This window comes from Jaculus jaculus, chromosome 2 (genome assembly GCF_020740685.1).
Source record: "Jaculus jaculus isolate mJacJac1 chromosome 2, mJacJac1.mat.Y.cur, whole genome shotgun sequence".
In the NCBI taxonomy this organism is placed as follows: domain Eukaryota; kingdom Metazoa; phylum Chordata; class Mammalia; order Rodentia; family Dipodidae; genus Jaculus; species Jaculus jaculus.
In genome coordinates this window covers 125,210,159-125,222,275 of record NC_059103.1, presented here as the reverse complement: position 1 = coordinate 125,222,275, position 12,117 = coordinate 125,210,159, and the positions used below count along the sequence as shown (strand labels likewise).

The 12,117-nt window shown below is 41.2% G+C and overlaps 1 protein-coding gene across 1 annotated transcript in view; it reads right to left on the bottom strand.

The window, feature by feature from the left end:
* Positions 1–12,117, bottom strand: part of Xkr4 (XK related 4) — a 406,528-nt gene that overhangs the window by 78,828 nt on the left and 315,583 nt on the right. The window lies entirely within an intron of this gene.

Here is a 12,117-nt window from a genome sequence, read left to right as displayed (position 1 = left end):
AGCTTGGGTACTGTCATTCTGCTAGTGTGTGTCTGATCTGCATTAGTCTTCTCCTCAGTCCTCTATTTACAGTTACAAAATTTGATTGTTTTATGACTATTGTACCAGAGAACATAGGTTTTCACTATATCCTTGTGAATGGACTGCATTGATAAGGTCATGAGATGTTTGGGCTTTTAGACACCCCATAAGGAAAACAACGAAAGCAGCGCCCCTCCTAAGCCCATGTTCTGACTGCAGAAGGGGACTGCAAAGCCTCTTCTAGTGTTTTCTCCAGCTGTTCAGTTGAATCAATCTCACAAGATTCCTAAAGCTGTAGTAAGTGGAAAAGGGAGAGAAAAGTTGAGTTTATCGGGTATTTTCCAGGGACTGGTAACTTGGTGGAGTTATTGTTTTTTTTTTTTTTCCCCAAAATTCTCTCTTTTGTTGCATTATTGAGCCCAGGGCCTCCTGCATTCTAGGTGAGTGTGCTACCACTGAGTGACCCCAACCTATGTGGGGATTCCTCTATTTAAACCTCAGTATGACCTGCCATAGCATGGACCCTCAACTTTGGATGCTATAGATTCTCCAAGGGTAGATTCAAACACTCCTGTACCTGGTTTCTGGATTCATGGCCAGCAACTCAGGTGTAATGGGATTGGGTTGTAGCTTGAACATCACAATGTATAACAACAGTTCCTTTCAGTGATTTTACTTTAGAGGTTAGGAAGAATACCATTACTCTGTGATGTTAAATACATTTGTATAAAAAATTCTACAGAAAGTATTTCATGAAATATGATATAATGAAAAGTAATTATTGGAAGCAGGGTGCCAGATAGACTGTGGGCACTGCCCCCTGACACATTCCTCCTTGGATCACCTCCTGGTTCCTGATCTCCAGCTGTGTTGGCCTTCCACAGCAGCCAAGCTCTTCCTCCTGTCAAGGATGATCTGCCTGGGATTGTTTACTACACTGATGCCAAGACAGCTTTCTATCAACAAAATTGATCTTTACCAGATGATATCCAACTAGATCCCAGTGTACAGCAGCTGTTCTTATTCTAGCAAATGAGATGGAGAAGTTAATAGTGTACGAAAGTGGACATGCAACTTCCTATGCTATTCAGAAATCTTTTCTAAAATGTAGCCCAAAAGGAACAACAAGAACTGTCCTTTATGTATCCCAAGATGAGTCTTTCCCAGCTTTCTGTTTTCTGTACACCTTAATTTTGCATCTTGCTGTTCTTATTGGCTCTGTTTTCCAGCTCTTTAGTCTCTCTCAATGCTTTCTTGCAGAAGAGCTCCTGGTTTGCACATTCATTTAACTTGCAGGTCTACAGACCAAGCCTTTAATTAAATTTAAAAATTATGGTGAGAGTGCAAACATAATAACCACATGTTGTCTACTGCTCTGAAGACAGTGTCACATTATTTCTACTGCAGAGGCTTTGGCCTGCCTTTACTCCCAGCCATGGGGCAATGATCTTGGTTTCATCAGTGGTGTGATTACTGATAATAACAACCTCTTCCCTCTACTGCCGAGCTACTTCATGCAAACACTAAAGCAGAAGATTTTCAAGATTCAACACATTTAACTGTCACAACTATAAACTTCAGACATATGACCATGGTCACAATTTTTGAGCTATATAAACTTGATCTTTGTCACTGACTGCATAATCTATGTATGTCTTCTTCATGGTATGCTCTCTTCTTAAAAATACTTCCTAATGAACGTTGTTTATGAGGCAGGGTTTTACTCTAAGACCCAATGTGGGACTAGTGTGGGACTGAATATGCAGCCCAGGCTAGCCTTGAACTAATAGCAATCCTCCTGCTTCAGGAGGATTGGGTGGAGAGAGAGAGAGAGAGAGAGAGAGAGAGAGAGAGAGAGAGAGAGAGAGAGAGAGGGAGGGAGAATGGGCATGCCAGGGCCTCTAGCCACTGCAAATGAACTCCAGATGCAGGTGCCACTTACCTGGTTTTATGTGGGTCCTGGGGAATCAAACTCAGGTCATTAGGCTTTAAAGGCAAGTAACACTTAACCATTGACTCACATCTCCAGCCCTGCAAAATTATTTTCTTGAATATCTGTGCGTGATGTGTAGGGATGTGTATACATGTGTATGTGTAGTCTTCACTTATGTATGTGTGTGGGTCTGCATGCGCTTGTGTGCACATGGCTGTAGAGGCTAGGAATTGAAGTCAGGTGTTTTCTTTTGTTACTCTTCACCTTATGCTTTGAGACAAGGTCTTTTGCTGAATGTAGAGCTCACATATTAGGTTAGACAAGGTAGCCACTGAGCACTAGAGATTATTGTCTCTGCTCCCTGGCACTTGGATTACAGATGTGCACAAGCCTTCCCCATGATTTTATGTGGGTCCTCATATACAGCAAGCACTTTACCAACTGAACCATCTCCTAGCCTGTCCCCCACTGAAGTTTTACTTGCCAGAAAACTGGGGAATTCTTTTGCAACAGTAGCTTTTGATGGGTCCTAATTGGTTGCAAGTGTAAAAGACACCCCTGTCTTCCTATAGAAATAATTTATTTACCTATATTCAAATTTATTTTTTCTTCTTCATCCATGGTATTGGCACTTAACCCATAACAGGGGCTGAATAAATGTTTGCTAAGAGGAAGGTACAGTATGGTCTAAAGGATTTATTTCTTTTTGTATATTACTTTTGTTAATTATTTTCTTGTATTACATGAGATTCCTATATTATTTATTTTCTTATACTACATAACTAAGTTGTTAATTGATTTATGTACCAGAATAATCATGCTTTTTTTTTTTTAACAACTGTGTGTTTTCTTATTTCTCTGTGAAAACTCCCCCAGTGTGTAGGCTTGATCTTCCTTTGTTCACATGTGGTGCCCTTTCTGCCTCCTACAAACTTAACAGCATAATGAGAACTTCTGAAGGGCAAAGCTTTCCTAATACCTGGTCTGCATAATCTTAGATATCATCAGGACTTTGAAGAGGTGGTACATATCACTGTCTGGCATTTCATTGTCAAGCTGTCTGTAAGATTTCATGTTCTTCCTCTGCATGATCACAGACTATTGATAGCAATGCAAAAAGTACTCTGCTTGTTTTGACAGGACTAAATGTTCTCAACAGGAAACAAAGAGAATAGATGTGTACAGTTATCTGTATATCCTCTTCTCTGTCTGGAGGTGTCCAGACACCATAGCCCCTTCTTGAAGATCGCTAGAAAATGAATTTTTTTTTCTTAGTAACATGGAGAAGGCACAGGAGGAGATGTATAGTAATTTTGTCCACTTATCAGCAGTCTTATCAGACTTTTGGAAAATAGCCTGGGTACAACCAGACATCTTGTGATTGTGTGTTAGCACTGCAATAGAAAAGTCAGTATATCTGTGGTCAGTACTCTCCACAAAGCCAATGACCAGCTGCCTTTGCTCCTGGTGCTACAGCTACAGCTGCTAGCCTGTTGCCATTGTTCCTGCTATGATGGAATGTACTACCAAATTGTGAGCTAAAATAAATCCTTCCTTAACATGATTTTGTCATGATGTTTGTCACAGAGAAAAATAACTGATATACCACCCTGGCAAAAATTTTCCAATGGGGGCTTGGAATATGGCTTGCAGTTAAAAGCACTTGCATACAATATATGAACACATTTTTCTTTGAAGGACCACAAAATAGCTAGGTAACTTGATTTTGTCCATGCATCTATTTGATCTGATAATTATTTCCATTGATTCTTCACACACCTCAATATAGTAATTACTGATTTCCAACCATACTCTTCGTGGAATTTTTTTTTTCTTTCTTACTGTGGAAGACACAATTCAAATTTGAGTAAATCACATAGCTTCATTATTTCTCCACAATATAGAAAATTACAAGTGATCATAAACCACAGCATAATCTCTAATCTACACACAAAAGAATACGGTTCACATAAATGCTAGCAATCATCTGAAAGCCTATATAACATAAGATCATCTTCATTAGCAATGAGACCTGTTGCTAATATGTAGCAAAACAACATTTCAGTTAAAATTGTACTTAGTACCCTTGTCTCTATCTAGTCATTGCTATCTCTCATGTAAAATATCACTGGAACAGAGAGGAGGGACAGGTCTTGTTTAGGTGGGATCTGGGAGCTTGATATGATGTATACCAGTGTTGCTCATAAAGTAGGCCACATTCTTCTGCTAGGATTCATCCAAACAGAAATCATATCCAGGCTTTTAAAAATTATTTCCTGCAGGGATCTTTCCTTTCCTTTCCTTTCCTTTCCTTTCCTTTCCTTTCCTTTCCTTTCCTTTCCTTTCCTTTCCTTTCCTTTCCTTTCCTTTCCTTTCCTTTCCTTTCCTCTCCTCTCCTCTCCTCTCCTCTCCTCTCCTCTCCTCTCCTCTCCTCTCCTCTCCTCTCCTCTCCTCTCCTCTCCTCTCCTCTCCTCTCCTCTCCTCTCCTCTCCTCTCCTCTCCTCTCCTCCCATCCTCTCCCCTCTCTTCCTTTCCATTTTCTTCCCCTTTTTTCTTCTCTTTTCCTTTCTTTTCCACTCTCCTCTCTTCTCCCATTTCTCCTCTCCCTTCTCCTCTTCTCTCCCCTTCCTTCTCTATTTTTGTTTTATTTGACACTAACTATGTAATCCAAGCTGACTTGTGACTTGAGATGCTCAAGTTCTGGGGTTCTGGGATCAGAGTCATGCACCACCGTGGCCAGACAGACTGCATTTTAAAGGTCTTGAGTGGAACCATGGATTTTTCTAAAACAAAAATTGGTTTATTTTAAATGAAATTTACAGAATGTTCTTTTTCTGCTGTAACAAAAATAGAAAAAAATGTAATTAAATGCTATCATAGGAAAGTACATATGTGTCATCATTATAGGATCAACATACTAACTGATTTTTATCTTTATTTCTTCACACTGTGTTGCAGTCAGGTTCCCATTGCTGGTAGAAATCGTCCAGCCAAGAGCAGCTTGCTGGGAATAGATGGTTTATTTTGGCTTACAGACTCAAGGGGAAGCTCCATGATGGCAGGGGAAAATGATGGCATGAGCAAAGGGTGGACATCACCCCCTGGCCAACATAAGGTGGACCACAGCAACAGAACAGTGCCAAACACTGGCATGTGGAAACTGGTTATGACTCCCATAAGCCCACCCCCACATTACACTGCCTCCAGGAGGCTTCAATTTCCAATTGCCAACAGCTGGGAAACTTAGCATCCAGAACACCTAAGTTTATGGGGGACACCTGATTCAAACCACCACACATTGAAAGGAGAAAAGAGTTAAAGTTGTCACATGTATAGATTTCTGGACTAAATAGAACTATGTTAACAACTGGGCAATGTCAATACGAGTATTGGTTTCATTTATCTTCTCATCCCACTCTTCATCTCAGACAGTACTGCCAAGGACGTTGTTATCTGATTCAAACATGAGGGTTGTTCTGCCGGTGACTTTAATTACTTTCTCATCAAAGCCATATTGAACGGCTTCAGAAATCTCATCTTTGCCTCCTAGAACACCTTAAAGGACAAATGATTCTCCTTCCTCATTGCTCACTAGAAAAGGCAGGAAATCATTCGTCTTTGCCCACTTTGTTCAGGCTGTTGGGACTTGTGCATGTGCAGTGGGAATGGGAATGCGATGACTAGTCCCATGTCCTCCTAGAGTTGTTAAAGTGGCTAATCCCTTTTCCTGAGCTGACTTTCTGGTCGAAATCAGGCTAACTGGTGAGGAGGTATTCAATATTTATTTGTGGAAATATAGATTTTTGCTAATGAATTTAGAGGTGGCCGTTGAGTGTTTCAGTTCATCTGACCCATGTGATTCAGGAGAGATGGCAGTGTGCATTGGCAAGCAAAGTTACAGAAGCAGATGCTGTAGATAAATGAATGCTGGGCTAGGGGTCAGGACCCTGGATGATGTTCTTGGCTCTGCCATTGTAACTTTTAAGGGTTTTGCTTCTTCTTTGCTCTATCCCTCCCTCCTTTCTTTCCCTCCCTCCCTTCCTTCCTTCCTATTTTTAAAATTTTTATTTAATTTATTGTGTTTTTATTTATTTATTTATTATTATTATTTTTGTTTTGTTTTTTTTCGAGGTAGGGTCTCACTCTGGTCCAGGCTGATCTGGAATTAACTCTGTCATCTCAGGGTGGTCTTGCACTCATGGCAATCCTCCTACCTCTGCCTCCCGAGTGCTGGGATTAAAGGTGTGCGCCACCATGCCTGGCTCTTATTTATTTTTTATGAGAGAAAAAGAATGAGAGAGTAAGCAAGTAAGAGAGACACAGAGAATTGTGCAGCAGGGACTCTGGCCATTGCAATTGTATTCCAGACACATGGCCACCTTGTGCTTATGTGCAACCTTCCATGCTTGTGCCACCCTGTGCATCTAGCTTATGTGGGACCTGGGGTGTCGAACATGAGTTCTTAGGCTTTTCAGGCAAGCACCTTAACTGGTAAGATCATCTCTCTAACTCCTTCCTTCCTGTTTTTAAAGAGAGGCTCTTTTCCCTTTTCTTACCAAAGAATTATGAATTGAAATTACAGTTTACTAACAACTTGACAGCCTATAAGAACTTTCTAATCATATAACTGTCCCTTCCTATCCCCAATTTATACAGATAAGTTTTCATTGTTCTGGTTAATCAATGAAGGTCAGGCTGGACAGAGATGGCTCAGGGTTAAGTCCACAAACCCTGTGGCATCCATTCTGTGTTTTATGCTTCCCTTCATTAACTGGTTAAGGGATCTTCCCACAAGTCCATAAGCGTCCACATCTACCATGCAATTTTCTGGCACTAGATGAAGATTTGAGGTTTCAAAAGTCTATGAGCTTGTTGGAAATTTTCAACTACCTTAGAGATTAAGGTGCTACAATGTTCCCATGACTCCTCTCCATCCCTGATTTTGGGGAGGGTAAATATGCATTTGCTCAGATGAAATGGGATTTAAAAAATATATTTTTATTTATTTATTTGACAAAGAAAGAGGAAGAGAGAGAAAATGAATGGGTGCTCCAGGTTCTCCAGCCACTGTAAATGAACTCCAGATGCATGTGTCTGCTTGTGCATCTGGCTAACATGGGTCCTGGGGAACCAAACCTGAGTCCTTTGGCTTTGCAGACAAATACCTTAACCATTAAGCCATCCTTCCATCCTGAAGTAGGATTTTTTTATGAGAGAGAGAGAGAGAGAGAGAGAGAGAGAGAGAGAGAGAGAGAGAGAATATATGAGAGAGAGAAAATTGAGAACCTTCTGCCACTCTGATCAAACTTCAGATGTATGTACCACCTTGTGCACATGTGCGACCTTACAAATGTGTCATCTTGTGCTTCTGGCTTATGTGGGACCTGGAGAGTCAAACATGGGTTCTTGGGCTTTGCATGTGAGTTCCTTACCTGATAAGCCATCTCTTCAGTCCTGACATGGGCTTTTGAGGGAGGACTTATTTCCAGGTCTAGCAGCTGACAGGACTGTCACTGTCCTTCATGGATGACTGCAGCCTCAATGTTGTTGGGCAGTTCTATGCCTGAGGGACCAAGGTGCCCACTGTGACTGATTATTAGTGCACCTGGCCCATTTTACCACGTTGCTGATAGATGGAAGTATTCTATCAATTTCTGTTTCATTCATATTGAGGATAATTCTGGGTGCTGGAAATGGGAGGAAAATGCAAATCTCTTTGATGAGGTTGACCTTGTTCCAACAGAGCTATGAGGTAGGGGTCTTCAGTTTCCAGCTTGCTTCTAATATCAATTTTGATTTGTCACTAAGTGAGTTTTCAATAGACTAAGAACTAGCAGAAACATTCCAACTTATTGTCATTCCTAGGTTATCAGCACATGAGCCCAAGCCTCTGAATGAAACTGAAGAATTTAATTTTGACAACTCACTGGATTCTTGTCTATTGTTCTACATTTAATATTTAAAATCAATAAGGATGATTTTAGAAAAGTAAAACTTGCGCTACAAAGTATGTAGCATGTGCCAGACTCTTCTAAACACTGCATGTATCCTGACATTCAGTGCTCACAAAATCTGATGAAAGAGGATCAGTTATAACCATCTTCTCACATGCCAAGATAACAATTGAGGTAACTATCCCTTTCAAAGCCTGGGGACAGCTTACACAGGAGGAGAGTGGTGACCACAGACAGCACTGGTTCCAGCCTGGTTGGCAGAGGGACTTCTGGAGCCACTGGTCAAGGGAGGAAGACCCAGAGCATATGAACGACTGGAACCTGCAGACTCAGCTTCTGTGCATAGACAAGATCCCTGCAGATCCTTATATGGAATATCTTGCTTCTCTTGATGGGGGCTTGTAGGCCAGGAGGCGATCAGTGCTGAGGTGATTTGTGCAGAGTATTTGGTAAGTGAACCCAATGGACCAATGGACCATAACACCCTGAATGTGACCAATCTCATCTGACCTCTGAACCTAAGGCAGTGTTGGACCTGGTTAGTACGTGGATGGGAGAAAAAAAAATTCTCCATCATTGCTCAGCTTCAGCTAAAATTGTTCAACACAGTTTATTCCAAACAGATGAAGATGTGTTTCAGCGGCCTTGGGAACAGTCAATCAAAGAGAATAAAGCAGAAAGCTGCTGCAGCATAAGCCTGTGAGCTTCATTTCTTCTTCAGCCAGGCTTTCTCTACTTTGCAGCAATCTGAGTTCTTTTTCCTGCCATTTCATTTTTTTTTTTCCCGCTATTAGAATTCAATAGAAGCTGTTTTTTTTGTTTTTTTTTGTTGTTGTTGTTTTTGTACTGGTTTATGTTTGAAAAGAGATCCTAGGGCCAGAGATTTTAATTATTGTTAGCTTTTGTACTTTATCTTTAATCAACACATCATAGTAGTGTATATTTGTGGAGTATCATTATGCTTTGATTATATGTATGGATACACCGAGTAAGAATAGAACCAGGGTATTAGCATACCTATTATTTTATACATTTTTTTTGAGGTAAAGACATTAAAAAATCTTCTCTTCTAGCTATGTGGAAATATTCAATGCAATATTAGTAGCCACAGTCCACTATTACTTTCTACCCCACGTGTCTTCTAAGCATCGCAGTTTTTTTAGATTAAATTAAAGCATGCCAAAGAACCCATACCTCTCTCCCAATTCATGGCTGAGAAACAAAAGTTAAAGGTTCTCCTAAAATCAAATATTATCGATTGGCGGTCTCAAAACGTTGCTGTCATGTCATGTTCTATTGACCTCTCCAGACAAGTCACAGTCAATATCTGCTTTGTTGATTCACTCCCCTGATTCAGAGACTTTACAGCTGGATGCTACTGTTCACACTGTAATACTTATTCTGTCTTCTTTTTACTGTCAGAAGCTTACTCGGGATTAAATGATTTGCTTAATCCTGGGGTAAGAGATTTCTAGACATCACCTGTAAAGGTCCATAGCTTCCCACTACTAATCTGCCTGCCAACCACAGGTTCAGTCTCTCTACCTACCTGGTGAAGTTTGGCTTAGTTTGAGGAGATTTAATGAATTCTTGAGCAAAACTGGAGTTCTAGGTCCAAGGTGCCTTTAGATAACAAGTTTAGTACAGTGTTGACTTTATTCATGTGGATGGCTGTCCTGCACCCCAGGCCTGGTAACTGCATTGTTTCCATACCTCAGTTTCTATCTTGGTCCTGTATGTAATATTTTAGTCTTTTGTGGTTGCTGGGCCTCACTTTATTCCTTGCTCTCTACTGACCTCTTCCTGGTGCTAAATGTCTATATTTGAGCGAGCTCTAGTTAGTGCATGGAGCTCTGCCACAATCCTATAGCTTATGACCTTGGGATACTCTTTCCAGCTGTCAAACTTCGCCCATCTCTCAGGAGATGCCATGGCTCCTTCAGGACAGACAGCTCAGAAGCTCAGAGGCTCTCTTGTATAACAATCTGGACCTCCTGGCTCCTCTTGTGGTTGTGTTTGCTCCCTTGGAACCTGTGCCACCCAACACAGGGGATGTCGCTGGGACCTGCCTACACTCCTAAGCTTCTTTGCCTTCATGCAGTGTCTTGGGCCATGGCCTGAGAGAGAACTCACATTATTAATGCAGAGTGAGACCTGGACTCCTAAGAAGCCAGCATTCTGTTAGTTGTGTCTTTCCTCTTTCTCTTCCACTCATATAGCCTGGGTCTGCCACTGACTAGCCTTGTGCGAATGTGGGCATTTCTCTGGCCCACATTCCCACTGGAATTCCCACTGGAAGAAAATTAGGATGATATCTTCCAAGGGTCACTAGGAGGATTGAAGCAAAAGTGGTGGGGTATATACTTGTCTCTCACATACTGTGAAACCCAACCTAAAGTCTCTTGCACCTGAGCTCATCACTTTCCTGTAGTAACCTGATTTGTCCCTGTATTAATAGTGAAATTGATAAGTTTTGGGGCAGCAATATGATTGAGCTGTATTTTGGTTTGCTACTGAAATAATTACTCATTTATACCTTTACTTAAAAGCCAAAAGTTTAGACAAAATGCAGCTATTCTTTTGAATGGACAGATCACACCTTTTGGGTAGGGACACATGGCATTGAATAAACACATAATGAAATGGAATCAATTGGTTCTATCTAGGTATCAGGCCCCACCAAAGCTTCTTGATTTGTTTGTTTGTTTTTCGAGGTAGAGTCTCACTCTAGCCCAGACTGACCTGGAATTCACTATTTAGTCTCAGGGTGGTCTCAAACTCTTGGAGATCCTCCTACCTCTGCCTCCAGAGTGCTGGGCTTAAAGGTGTGCACCACCATGCCTGGCTCCACCAAAGCTTTTTTGTTCCTTTGTTTTCTATCTCGTGAAAGAACAGGCATGAAGAACCTCCACTGGGAAGAGGGAAGGCAACAATGGGCATGTGGAACACAATCCAAGGAGTCTTTCTAGCTGAAGTAGTTTTACTGATGAGAGCAACCTTGTAACACTTAAGGAAAATGGATCTCAGAGAGGCTCAGATCCTTCCCTGGAAGGGAAGCAAGGAAGCAAGCATGTGGTGAAGCTGGACTTTGAGAATATGCCTTTACCTCACAGGTTCATTCAGCTCCACTCTATGTTCTGCCTCTTAGACCACCAGACTCATGTATGAGAGGCAGAGTTCATAGTGCTGATGCTGATAATCATATGGACAATAGACCTGCAGGTGACATCGAAGTTCTTCTCTATCAGTGACTATCACATGGGATAGTGAAGATTGTTCTAATGCTACTAGATCTAGCATTAAAACATCAAGACTTGCATCCCTTCCTTAGAGCAGTAATTATTTAGGAGGTGAGAATCAGAAGCCTGAGCCCCCAGCAATCTCCCTTGTTGATACAGGCCGCTCTCATCCTTGATCAAGAAGCTCCAGACCCTCTCCATGTGGAACAAACCCCGTGTGAGTCTTTCTCATTATGATCTGTATGGAGTGCATGTCATGAAGCACCTCCCAGCATCCCAGAGTCCTTATGGTTTGTAGACTGTCATCTGGAGTTCCACAACCTCACAGAAGCCTCCCAGTAATGGTGATCAGGTGTTTGATGACTAGAGAAGCCCCCAGAAGGACAATCGTCTTTCTTTATCTCTGTTTCCTGGTTCTAGGGTTTTCGATGTAGTCAAGGACAAAAATATGTTAATCCTTTAATGCTTAAAATTTCTATTGTCTACTGCTCATTTCCAACAATGATTTTTTTAAAGCATACAAGGTACTTATTGAATAATAATGATTCTTGTCATCCTCCTTGACTTATATTTGCTGTCCCTCCAGGGGAGTAAAATAAATTGATAATTAGTATGTCTTTCTTTCAGCCACTGATTGATCCCCATAATCAACTTTGGATGATTAATGTACATTAGATAACACATTAGATACTTGTGATCCTCGCTCATTTTTACAACAATGAGTAGGGGCTATTGTCCCTAATTTATAGCTTGGGGAAATAAGGCTCAGAAGTATTAAATCCTTTGCCTTGAGTCAGAGGGTTCACAAAAGATGGAGCTGGGATCTGTTTTTTGTCGGCAGAGGCCAACCTCTGTGTGAAGTTTCTGGGTGGGAGAGTAGGGTAGGCAAACCTTGTGTCAGGGACAAAGCAAGCCTGACATGCTCTGAAAGTTAGATGTATCTAGTTTTGAATATTCACTGTGAGATCAT